Raw genomic sequence first — 12,398 nt, forward strand, 5'->3', positions numbered from 1 at the left:
ATAAGGGTTCAAAAAGGCCAGAATTCTTTAGGTAGCTACACCCTGTTGTTGGGGACTGACTACTCCAACCAGCCTTACACCACAGTCTTGTCTTTATTTTGACAAAGGTTATCCTGACTCGAAACGTTGGCTCTATTCTCTCTCCACCGAAGCTGTCCGACCTGCTGAGAATTTTTTCCAGCATTTTCTGTTTTTGTTTCAGATTCCAGCATCGGCAGTATTTTGCCTTTATCTAGTTGGAAGCAAAATGACAGCCGACAGGTGTTGTCATGGGTAGCTGAGTAAACACCGTTACTGCAACCTGACGGTGAAGGAGTCCACACCTTCACTACTGAGGTGCAGCGCCGAACCAGAGAGGAAAGAAATGCCGGTGGTTATAGGCGGCACAGATTGTAAACACTCGGTGAGTTACATGCCTCATTCGAGTTTACGGCACAGGAACTGGTGTTTGTGCGCTGCGCGGGGGGCGGTTGTAGATTAGACGTTTAAAATTTAAGATGGGTTTAAGAATTGGAACGTCTTCTAGAGGCATGATCGTATTCCAACAGCATCTCCCTGCCTCCTTCCCCGTCGGGGAGAGACACACGCGCTCTGTGCAGAGGCGGCTGCGCGGTGATTGAGCGCGAGCACCAAGACAACGGTCAACGGCCACAGCGCGAGCGGGGCAGCGCTCTGACTGCGCCATTCACCTGGGTAAGCGGCAGCTTCCATCTGGAACTTTCTAGCATTGGAACATAGCGATAAATATATACAACTTGTGGGTCGAGGAATGGCTGCCCACTCCCCCAATCCAATTGAGCTTCTTGGATAATCACTTATCCCCGATCCAGCCCATTAGGGTAGGGGGGAAGGGGACGGATGGAAAGGAAGGCTTGGCTGGCTGGCTGGTCCCTCCCCGCCCCGCTGGCGTCCACCTGCCAAATCCTGAGCCCTGAGGTTAGATGCGGCGGCGCGCAGGCGCAGTGCGGTTCCGGGAGCGTTTCCTGCCATATAGTGAGACTCGGGCCGTGGCTGACAGCCGGGGGATGGATTGGGAAAATAACGGTCAGCACCGAGTGTGGGTAAAAACCCGGGAGTGGTGAGCGACAGAAAAAAAAACAATAAGGCGACGCTCGTTGCGATTACAACTTGCCGGTTGACGGTATGGATTTCTAAGCGATATCTGGATGTTTTGACTTGTCAATGATATTGGAGGTGTGGGCGAGTTGTGAGGGCGGCTGCGGCCACCGGCTTTGGTCAATATGGGGGTGGGGGGGGAATGAAGTTGTCCCTGTGATTGTATATTTGTCGGTGTTTTTTTAATGTTTAAACACCCCCCCCCCCCCCCCCCCCCCGCGTTTGTTTACCTGGGGAGTGAGTTCTTGAGGCCGTCTCTTTGTGCGATGCGATGGATGGGGTTTGCAGCTCCGGGTCGATTGTATGGCATCCCCTATCTTCGCTGTCAAGGTGAGGGACCCCCCCCCAAAAAAAAACATAGGGCGGGAAACGCCCCTGCCGACTTTCTAAATCCCTATCAAATATACCAGAGGCGAGAATGAGGCGAAAGGGTTCCATGAAGCCTTTAAATGGTGACTCAAGTGATTACAGGTCTTTGTCCTGATTCCATCAAGACGAAGAACAGGCTGGGTCTCTGATCTAACTACAGATGTGAAAGAACAGGCAATGCTGGAAACAAGCAGCAGGCTAGGAGAGTGAAAGGAGGCGACCAGTTGACGTTTCGGATTTCATCAGAACATTGGAAGAAAAATTAGGGAGGTTACCAAAGAAAAACTGGCTTTGACGAGACTTTTGAAGATGGGGAGAGGGGAAAGCAGTTTGATGAGGTTGTTTCAAAGTAAAGGGAAGGTTTACGCAAAGCATGTCAAAATCTGTGTTACTCCATTATTTCCATTACTTAAGGGAGAGAGAAACCAAGAACCATTAATTTTGGGGGTTATAGGAATATATATTGAGGAATATATATCATTGAGCACTTGAAAACCTGAGCTGATCAAAGAGAATCAATACAGATTTGTGAAAGTCCTACTTAACTAATCAGATCAATTTTTTGAGGACGTTGGCATGGCAGACAGGAGAGACTGTGAAAAAGCAGAATACTGTGGACGCTGGAAATCTGAAATAAAAAGCAGAACATGCTGAAAAAAATTCGGCAAGTCTGGCAGCATCTGGGGAGAAAGAAACTGAGTTAATATTTCAGGTCAATGTTCTTTCACCAAAGAGTCTGTGGATGATGCTTATATGGAGATCCAGAAGGCGTTTGATAATTGTTGCTGAAATCCCCTACCTAACAATACTGTGAGAGTACTTTACCTGCAATTGTTCAAGAAGGAAACTCAGCACCATCTTCTGATTGGTAACTATGGATGGGCAATAAATGCTGGTCAAGCTCAACATACCTATATCTATATTTATATTATACATATTTATGCAGTTACATAGGATTTTGATGAGAGCAAGTCTGAGTACTGTGTGCAAATTTGGCCTCCTTACCCAAGAAAGGATATGCTTGCTCAGGTTGGTGGGAGGAACACAACAAATGTTTACCAGAGAGCTGCTTTGAGAATAGTTTGAGTGGAAACATATAAAGTTATTAGGTTTTAACAGGGTAGATGGTGAAAGGCTGTTTCCCCTGGCTGGGAAGTCTAGAATAAGGAGTCATTCCTGTGATGCCGACAACTTTTGTCACCTGAGAGGGTTGTGAAACTTTGGAATTCTGCACCAGAGGAGGCTGTGGATGTGCAGTCAATGTGAATATTCAAGACCTGAGACTGAAAGATTTTTGGATGCTAATGGAATTGGGTGATAGGGCCAGAAAGTGGAGGTCAGGTTGAAGATCAACCATGATCTTATTGAGAAGCAGTCTGGCCTACTTCTTTTTCTATTTTTTCCCGAGAATGAATTTGGGAAAGAAAAGATTCCACAAAACAGATTAGCAAACATGTGTGTGGATTTGTGACATGGATTGGTAATAGATTAAGAGTTGGAAGACGAAGCAGGATAAAGGGAAAATTTTGCATCGCGGCATGGTGGCACAGTGGTTAACTCTGCTGTCTCACAGTGCCAGGGACCCAGTTCAACTCCGGCCTTGGATGACTGTGTGGAGCTTGCACGTTTGTCTGCGTGAGTTTCCCCCGGGTGCTCTGGTTTCCTCCCAGAGTCCAAAGATATGCAGGTTAGGTAGATTGGCCATGCTAAATTGTCCCTTCGCGTCCCAAGATGTGTAGATCAGGGGAATTAGCGGGGTAAATATGTGGGTAACTGGGATAGGGCCTGGGTAAGATGCTCTGTCAGAGAGTTGATGGGCCAAATGGCCTTCTCCACTGTAGGGATTCTATTCTATTCTACAAAAGGGGCTACATTCTGCCAGAATATGAAAAGTAATGATCCTCAAGGATCTGAACTAAACCTCCGCTTTGCAATGTAATGACTTGAAGTTTTTTTTTATTCCTTGAGATGTGGGCATCGCTGGCAGGCCAACATCTATTGACTGTCCCTCAGGGCATTTAAGAGTCAACCACATTACTGCGGCTCTGGAGTCATATGTAGACCAGACCGGGTAAGGGCGGCAGATTTCCTTCCCTAAAGGAAATTAGTGAACCAGATGGGTTTTTCTAACAATCGACGATGATTTCATGGTCATCATTGGACTTTTAATCCCAGATTTTTATTGAATTAAAATTTCACCACCTGTCATGGTGAAATTTGAACCTAGGTCCTCAGATCATTGTTACATTGGGTCTCTGAATTACCAGTCCAATGACAATACCAACATGCCACTGTTCTCTGCATAGGTAGTTGTGTATTCAGATTTGCAGGTGACACTGTTAGGAAGTGAGTTGTGCTGATGAGAACAAGAAATCACAGTGACAAAGACAGATTGTGAGTGGGCAGAACTGTGCAGCGGGAGTTCAGCGTGGGGTAACTGTGATCATCCATTTTGGTTCCAAGAAAGACAAATGGAATATTTTCTTTATGGTGAGAAATTGCATGTCTGTGTACACAAATCATTAAAAGTTAGTGCACAAGTACAAGTAAAGTTAGTTTGTTTATTAGCATCATAGGTAGGCTTACATTAGCACTGCAATGAAGATACTGTGAAAATCCCCCAGTGGCCACACTCTGGCACCTGTTCGGGTACACTAAGGAAGAATTTTTTAGCATAGCCAATGCACCTACACAGCACATCGTTTGGATTGTGGGAGGAAACAGGAGCACCCGGAGGAAAGCCACGCAGATACAGGGAGAACGTGCAGACGCCACACAAACAGTGACCCAAGCCAGGAATTGAACCCGGGTCCCTAACGCTGAGGCAGCAGTGCTAACCATAAATGTGAATGGGATGTTGATCTTTTATCGCCAGCGGAGTGGAATACGAAGAGGTGGAATTGATGCTTCAGTTGTATAGAACAGAGGACAGATCTCATCTAGAGTATTCTTTTTTGTTTTGGGTATCATACCTGAAAGGATATTAGCCTTAAAAATAAAGACTTGCCATCCTGAGCTCCTTTAATGCCCTCTGGAGATCCCAGACCAGTGATGAGCAACCTAAGCTAGTGAGTGGGCTACATGAGTGGCCTGCTTCATCTCAGTGGCTGTAAGATAGAAATCAGGCATGTGCACTAACTCTCACCCATGAATAAGATTCACTAAATTTAATAAATGCCAAATATACCACGAGTTATACAAAATGCTTAATCATATATTAATATAACTGTCATCAACATCAAATGGTAAAATCAAAAGAAATATTTGTGCTTAAAAGTTTGTCTTGTGAAAAGAATTTGAACAGTTTCGGCCTATACTTTCTAGAGTTTAGAAGGAGGAGATTTAATTGAGCCATATAAGATAATAAAGGGTAAACGTAGAGGGGATGTTTCCTCTTATGGGGCAATCTAAAATGAGAGCTCATAGTTCAGGATAAGGGGTAGCTGATTTAAAACAGAGGATTTAAAACTTATCTGAAAGGATTGTGAATCTGTGGAATTCACTAACCCAGAGTGTGGTGGATGCCGGGACATTGAGAAAATTTGAGGAGGAGAAAGATTATTAATGGGTTGAATGAAGGGTTATAGAGAACAGGCAGTAAAGTGGAGTTGAGGAGAGATGAGATAAGATCAGCCATGATCATATTGGGTGCTAGAGCAGGCTTCAGAGGCTGAATTGCCTACTCCTGCTCAGAGTTCTTATGTTCCTATGTTTTGTTCTTATTAAAAAAGTGTAACCGTCCACATCGATCGGTGTCATAACCTCCTCCAGGGATTGGGTAATTCTGCTAACTGCGCTTGTGTACCTAGAATTTGTAGAGCATGCCGATTGAACCATAGCAGGGCTTTGGACGCAGAAGGAGTGCAAGCCTCTTGCAGTCATTATGTGAATGAGCACGCACCTCAGAGGTTTTGCCATTGTGAATGTGATAAAAGAAAGACACACTTGCATTTATGTAGTGCCTATCATCACCACTAAATGCTGTCAGCGATGCAGCAACAATCAGATGATCTGTTTTTCTTTTGAATATCGATGGAGGGTTAAATTTTGGTTAGGACACCAACGTAACTCCTCTGCTTTTGATAATGCCATGGAATCTTTTTCATCCACCTGAGAGGACGGATACGGCCTTTCTAGGTGACAGTGCTACCAACTGAATCATGGTTGACCATACTACCTCCAGTGCCTATTGGAAGGAATGGCCCTTTTTTTTGGCTTCACTTTTTCCTATTTGTGGATAGATTTCTAGCAATTATATTTCTTCTTGACCCAACCTTTTCTTGTGGAGTCCCACAGAAATTCATCTTTGGCCGCCTTCTCTTGCTCATCTAGTTGCTGACATGCACAGACATACAGTTAGATTCTACATGTACAGTGACTCTGTATCCTTTCGCCAATTCAATCCTGCTTCCAAGACCACAAGAAACTGAGCCACTGTCCCAGGCTGAACCAGTTAATGTGTCAGCATTCTATTTAACCCTGAGCTAAATTCCTGACTCAGATTCCACTCGATCACAAGACTGCCTACTCCCATCTCAACATCATCTGCCTTTGCCGCTACCTTAGCCCATCTGTTGCTGAAACCCACGTTCCATGCCTTTGACACTTACAGGCTTGACTATTTCAATGTTGTCCTGACCAGAATTCCATCGCTAATAAACTTCACCACATACAAATTTCTGGTGCCCATAACCTAGCACAAGTTATAAAAATAGAAAATGATGGAAATAGTCAGGTTATGGCTGCATTTGTAGAGAGAAACTGAGTTAATGTTTCAGGCATGGGATCTTTCATTTAGACTGGAAAAGATTAGAAATGTAATAGGTTTTTGAGCAAGGACACAAGGAAGTCTGGTATAGGGTGAAAGTCAGAAGAAGTTGAATTTTGTAAGAGTTAGTCTTCCAGGGCTGAAGAGACTGGTGATGGGGCAAGAAAAGAAACAAAAGATGTCGCTGAGTACAAGCAAAAATAAAGAGGAAAACTGAAATATGCAAAGAAAATGGGAAGCGAGAGTATTGTCTGAAATTGTTGAACTCGTGTTGAGTTCAGAAAGCTATAAAGTGCTTAAATGAAAGATGAGATGCTGTTCCTCAAGCTTGTGTTGAGCTTTACTAAAACAGTGCAATAGGTGGAGGACCGAAATGTCAATGTAAGAACAAGGTGAAGAATTAAAATGACAGGCCACTGGAAACTCGGGGACATGCGTGCAGACTGAATGAAGGTGTTTGCAAAGCAGTCACCCAATCTGTGTTTAATCTCCCCAATGTAGAGGAGGCCACATTATGATCAGCAAATACAGTAGATTAGATTGAAAAAAATGCATGCAAGTTGCTGCTTCAGCTGGAAGGAATGTCTGGGGCCGTGGACGGTGAGCAGAGAAGGGATAAAGGAGTAGGTGTTATATCTCCTGCATTTACATGGAAAGATGTTGTGGAAATGAGATAGGGTTTGAGGGTGACTGAGGAGTGAACCAGGATATTACTGAGAGAATGGTTCCTTCAGAATGTGGGGATGGAAAGGAGAGGTGTGTTTGGTGATGGCATCATGCTGCAGGTGGTGGAAAATAATCCATTGAGGTTGGTGGGGTAAAAGGTGAGAACAAGAAGAGCTATATCATGGTTCTAGGAGCAAGGGGAATGGCTGGGAAGTGCTGGAAATGTGATGGACACAGTCAAACCATCAATTATGATCAAAGATTGATGGGGAAAAAAGGAAGACATCTCAGAAGCACTGTTATAAGAACATAAGAACATAAGAACATAAGAAATAGGAGCAGGAGTAGGCCATCTAGCCCTTCGAGCCTGCCCCGCCATTCAATAAGATCATGGCTGATCTGACGTGGATCAGTACCACTTACCCGCCTGATCCCCATAACCCTTAATTCCCTTACCGATCAGGAATCCATCCATCCGCGCTTTAAACATATTCAGCGAGGTAGCCTCCACCACCTCAGTGGGCAGAGAATTCCAGAGATTCACCACCCTCTGGGAGAAGAAGTTCCTCCTCAACTCTGTCTTAAACCGACCCCCCTTTATTTTGAGGCTGTGTCCTCTAGTTTTAACTTCCTTACTAAGTGGAAAGAATCTCTCCGCCTCCACCCTATCCAGCCCCCGCATTATCTTATAAGTCTCCATAAGATCCCCCCTCATCCTTCTAAACTCCAACGAGTACAAACCCAATCTCCTCAGCCTCTCCTCATAATCCAAACCCCTCATCTCCGGTATCAACCTGGTGAACCTTCTCTGCACTCCCTCCAATGCCAATATATCCTTCCTCATATAAGGGGACCAATACTGCACACAGTATTCCAGCTGCGGCCTCACCAATGCCCTGTACAGGTGCATCAAGACATCCCTGCTTTTATATTCTATCCCCTTCGCAATATAGGCCAACATCCCATTTGCCTTCTTGATCACCTGTTGTACCTGCAGACTGGGCTTTTGCGTCTCATGCACAAGGACCCCCAGGTCCCTTTGCACGGTAGCATGTTTTAATTTGTTTCCATTGAGATAGTAATCCCATTTGTTATTATTTCCTCCAAAGTGTATAACCTCGCATTTCTCAACGTTATACTCCATTTGCCATATCCTCGCCCACTCACTCAGCCTGTCCAAATCTCTCTGCAGATCTTCTCCGTCCTCCACACGATTCACTTTTCCACTTATCTTTGTGTCGTCTGCAAACTTCGTTACCCTACACTCCGTCCCCTCCTCCAGATCATCTATATAAATGGTAAATAGTTGCGGCCCGAGTACCGATCCCTGCGGCACGCCACTAGTTACCTTCCTCCAACCGGAAAAACACCCATTTATTCCGACTCTTTGCTTCCTGTCGGATAGCCAGTCCCCAATCCACTTTAACACACTACCCCCAACTCCGTGTGCCCTAATCTTCTTCAGTAGCCTTTTATGGGGCACCTTATCAAACGCCTTTTGGAAATCCAAAAACACCGCATCCACCGGTTCTCCTCCATCAACCGCCCTAGTCACATCTTCATAAAAATCCAACATGTTCGTCAAGCACGACTTTCCCCTCATGAATCCATGCTGCGTCTGATTGATCGAACCATTTCTATCCAGATGCCCTGCTATCTCCTCTTTAATAATGGATTCCAGCATTTTCCCTACTACAGACGTTAAGCTGACCGGCCTATAGTTACCCGCCTTTTGTCTCCTTCCTTTTTTAAACAGCGGCGTAACATTAGCCGTTTTCCAATCAACCGGCACTACCCCAGAATGCAACGAGTTTTGATAAATAATCACTAACGCATCCACTATTACCTCTGACATTTCTTTCAATACCCTGGGATGCATTCCATCCGGACCCGGGGACTTGTCCACCTTCAGTCCCATTAGTCTACCCAGCACTGCCTCTCTGGTTACATTAATTGTATTAAGTATTTCTCCTGCTGCCAACCCTCTATCGTTAATATTTGGCAAACTATTTGTGTCCTCCACCGTGAAGACCGACACAAAAAACTTATTTAAAGACTCAGCCATATCCTCATTTCCCACTATTAACTCCCCCCTCTCGTCCTCCAAGGGTCCAACATTCACTCTAGCCACTCTATTCCTTTTTATATATTTATAAAAACTTTTACTATCATTTTTTATATTAATTGCTAGCCTAGCTTCATAGTCTATCCTTCCTTTCTTTATCGCTTTCTTAGTCTCTCTTTGTTGTTTCTTAAATTTTTCCCAATCACTTGTTTCTCCACTATTTTTGGCCACTCTGTACGCAGCTGTTTTTATTTTAATACTCTCCTTTATTTCCTTCGTTATCCACGGCTGGTTCTCCCTTTTCTTACAATCCTTGTTTTTTGCTGGAATATATTTTTGCTGAGAACTGAAAAGGATCTCCTTAAAAATCCTCCACTGTTCCTCAGCTATCCTACCTGCCAGCCTGCTCTCCCAGTCTACCTTAGCCAATTCATCCCTCATCCTATCATATTTCCCTCTGTTCAAACAGAGGACACTGGTTTGGGACCAAACTTTCTCCTCTTCCATCTGAATCAGAAATTCGACCATATTGTGGTCACTAGACCCAAGAGGGTCCTTCACAATAAGATCCTTAATTCTACCTACCTCGTTACACAATACCAGATCCAAAATAGCTCGTTCCCTCGTCGGTTCCGTAACATGCTGTTCAAGGAAACTATCCCGACAGCATTCTAAGAACTCTTCCTCCATTCCACCCTTACCGACTTGAGTCTGCCAGTCAATGTGCATGTTGAAGTCCCCCATGATTATTGCCGTTCCGTTTTTACACGCATCCCTTATCTGCTTGTTTATAGCCCTCCCCACCTCAACATTATTATTTGGGGGCCTATATACCACACCTACTAGTGTCTTTCTCCCTCTACTATTCCTCATCTCTACCCATAATGATTCCACGTTTTGTTCCTCAGAGCCTATGTCATCCCTCAGTACTACCCTGATATTATCTCTTATTAATAGCGCGACCCCACCACCTTTTCCTTCCTGTCTATTCTTCCTAAACGCCTGATACCCCTGGATATTCATCTCCCAGTCCTGGTCACCTTTCAGCCACGTTTCTGTAATGGCCACTAGATCGTACCCACTCGTGCTGATTTGCACCATCAACTCATATACCTTGTTCCGAATGCTTCGTGCATTCAGGCAAAGTGTCCTTATTCCAGCTTTTATCTGGACCCGCTTTGATGAGTCGCGAACACCCTCTCCCTCTACTCCCTTATCTAAATTACCGCCTTCATTCACTTGCACCCTCTCCTCTACCATTAATTTTGTAATTCCCCTTACCCCTGCATCCTCCACCCCATCAATTAGTTCCTTGATCCTAGTCAACTCTTCTAGCTCCCCTCCCCCCAACCTATCTAGTTTAAATTCTCCCCAGTAACTTTAGCCAACCTACCGGCCAGGATATTGGTCCCCGTGTGATTCAAGTTCCACCCGTTTTTTGTATACAGATCACCCCTGCCCCTAAAGAGGTCCCAATGGTCCAGGAACCTGAATCCCTGCCCCCTGCACCAGTCCCTCAGCCACACATTCATCTTCCACCTCACTCCATTCCTGCCCTCACCTTCCCGTGGCACAGGCAGTAATCCTGAGATTACTACCTTTGCTTTCCTCTTTCTCAGCTGTCTCCCTAATTCCCTGTACTCCCTTTTCATGACCCCTTCTCCCTTCCTACCCACATCAGCGGTACCAATATGTACCGCTACCTCAGGTTCCTCTCCCTCCCACCTCAGGATTTCCGGGACGCGACTAGCGACATCCTGGATCCCGGCCCCAGGGAGGCAGACCACCATGCGAGAATCCCGCCTACCTCCGCAGAAACGCCTGTCTGTCCCCTTCACCATCGAGTCCCCGATTAATACCGCCTTCCTCCTCTTTTCCTTAGCCCTCTGAGTTACAGGGCTGGACTCCACTGCGGAGACACGGCCACTGCTGCTTCCCCCAGGCGGGCTGTCCCCCCCAGCAGTACTCAAGCAGGAGTACTTGTTGTGCAGGGGCAAATCCACTGGGGTGCTCTCAACCACCCTAGCCTTACCCTTCCTGGCCATCACCCACTTGGCCTCCTCCCGTTGCCCTGGTGTGACCACCTGATGATAGCTCTTGTCTATCACCTCCTCATTCTCCCTCATCAGCCTAAGATCCTCGAGCTGCAGTTCCAGCTCCCTAACACGGTCCCTCAGGAACCGCAGCTCGACACACCCCTCACAGATGTGGATGTCCGGGAGGCCAGATGTTATAGAAGATTGCATCATGAGAACAGATGATGGTGACAAAGAAACTAGGAGGATGGAACAAAATCCTTAAAGGGTGTAGTGTGTGATGAAGTGTAGTCGTGGTAGAAGTCAGTGGGCTTATAATGGATATCAGCTGACAGCCTATAGCCAGAAGTAGAAACAGAAAAGTCAAAGAAAGGAAGAGACGAAGGTGGATATTTTGAAACTAAGATATTGGGAGCAGGGTTGATGAAAGTTTCCAATTCAGGGTGAAAGCAGGACATAGCATTGATATAGTCATAAAGGTTTTGGAAAAAGAGTTGAGGGAGCAGGCCTGAATAAGAAAGGAACAAGAAATGCTCATATTCTACAAAAAGGCAGACATAGTTAGGACCCATGTGGATTTCCATCGCAATACCTTTTATTTGAAGGAAATGAGATGAGGTAGGGAGAAATTGTTCTGAGAGAAAACATTCAGTCAAGTAGAGGAGGATAGTAGTTGACAGAAAGTGGTTGAGCCTCCATTCAAGAAAGAACCATAGAATCCCTACAGTGCAGAAAGAGGCCATTCAGCTCATCGAGCCTACATGGACAACAATTCCACCCAGGCCCTAACCCCATAATGCCATGTACTTACCCTGCTAATCTCCCTAACGTTAACAGTCAGTTGAGCATGGCCAATCAACCTAACCTGCACATCTTTGGACTGTGGGAGGAAACCGGAGCACCCAGAAGAAATCCACTCAGACACAGGGAGAACGTGCAAACTCCATCCAGAATTACCTGAGGCCGGAATTGAACCCGGGTCACTGGTGCTATGAGGCAGCAGTGCTAACCACTGGAAAAGAAGTGGAGAGCCTTCAGATTATCCTGGTTGGGGATGGAGGTGTAGAATGATTGAATGTCCATGGTGAAGACAAATTGGTGAGGGCCAAGAAATTGGAAACTTTTAAAGTGATGAAGGGCATTGGAAGAAAGATGTGTAAAGGGAAAAAGAGTCAAGATAGGAAGAAATCAGTTCAGTGGGGCAGGAAGAGACTGAAATGATAGCTCTTTCAGGACAGCCCTGTTTATTGTTCTTGGAAAGAAGGTAGAAATGACCTAATGTGGTGTTGGGGAACAATGAGATGGGAAGCATTGGAGGAAAGATCCTCAGAGGAGATGAGGTCAGTGACTTCTGAAAGCACTGGCTTGATGTGGGGTG

The 12,398-nt window shown here is 45.4% G+C and overlaps 1 protein-coding gene across 3 annotated transcripts in view; it reads left to right on the forward strand.

Moving 5' to 3' along the window:
• Positions 1 to 624: 624 nt before the first annotated feature.
• wdr47a (WD repeat domain 47a) overlaps positions 625 to 12,398 on the forward strand; it is a 59,223-nt gene continuing 47,449 nt past the window's right edge. Inside the window, exon 1 of one of the 3 annotated variants that reach the window (XM_078218190.1) lies at positions 625 to 693. The gene's annotated coding sequence lies outside the window, so the exon portion shown is untranslated. Of the gene's footprint in view, positions 694 to 955; positions 1,142 to 1,394; positions 1,447 to 12,398 lie in introns of those variants that run through there. The other 2 variants (XM_078218189.1, XM_078218191.1) reach the window with 2 other exon arrangements.

The sequence above is a fragment of the Mustelus asterias genome, chromosome 8, assembly GCF_964213995.1.
Source record: "Mustelus asterias chromosome 8, sMusAst1.hap1.1, whole genome shotgun sequence".
In the NCBI taxonomy this organism is placed as follows: Eukaryota; Metazoa; Chordata; class Chondrichthyes; order Carcharhiniformes; family Triakidae; genus Mustelus; species Mustelus asterias.